Source organism: Cicer arietinum, unplaced genomic scaffold, assembly GCF_000331145.2.
Source record: "Cicer arietinum cultivar CDC Frontier isolate Library 1 unplaced genomic scaffold, Cicar.CDCFrontier_v2.0 Ca_scaffold_5784_v2.0, whole genome shotgun sequence".
Classification (NCBI taxonomy): domain Eukaryota; kingdom Viridiplantae; phylum Streptophyta; class Magnoliopsida; order Fabales; family Fabaceae; genus Cicer; species Cicer arietinum.
The window spans coordinates 3,245,722-3,246,592 of record NW_027339431.1 but is presented as its reverse complement, the minus strand read 5'-3'; positions in this window follow the sequence as shown (position 1 = coordinate 3,246,592).

The following is an 871-nucleotide window of genomic DNA, read 5'->3' as shown; positions in this document are numbered from 1 at the left end:
CCAAAATTCCATCCTTCTCCATTTCTCGTTTTCGTTGCTTCCTTTTCTTCAAAGCTAGTGACCCAAGGTTAGGTGTGAGTTAGATCAAGGTTTTCGTAACTCCACTCTTCCTCTTTGATTCGAAAACGAAGAAATACGGTTTTTGAGATCCAAACACAAACCCCTCCGTTTCTTCTAGATCCAAACCTCATTTCTCGAAGAGATAGAAGGGAAAGTTGCTCACCACCACGCTACGGTGCTAGTGAACTAATTTGGAAGCGGCGTTGCGAGCGGAGATTTTACCGGAATTACTCGCGGTACCGGAAACGCACGTTAAAGCTAACGTTGAGGTAAGGGCTCCTTCCAAACTTCTAGCTTGCATTAGGGACTTATCTGTAGTTGTGTGGGAAGGAATTTGTTAGGGTTAAATGTATCGATTTGGGGAAAAACGAAACTAGTGTGTTATGGGTAAAAACCTTAGAGTTAGGTTTTGTTTATAGTGATGAATGTTTCGTGGTAAATGAAATTTGATGTATCTGGGTGTTATGTTGCGTGATTTGTGTTCGTTGTATTTGGTGTGTTCGTACTTGATGTTTGTTAATTGGTGTGGTTGTTGTGAATTATGGTTTGAATGTGAAAGTATGTTTGAATTTGTTTCTGTGGAATTTGAAAACCATTAGAGTTAAACGAGTATTAAAAATGGGGAATCTTTTAATACCTCGGTTTACTTAATGTGTATTTGAGGAAAATGCTTAAGTTAACTGGGCGTTGAGAATGGGGAATCTCTTAATGTCTCGGTGACTTAATTATCGTTTTTGAAAATCGTTTGGGTAAATGAGTATTAAGAATGGGGAATCTCTTAATGACTCGTTTACTGAATATTTTGCGAGAA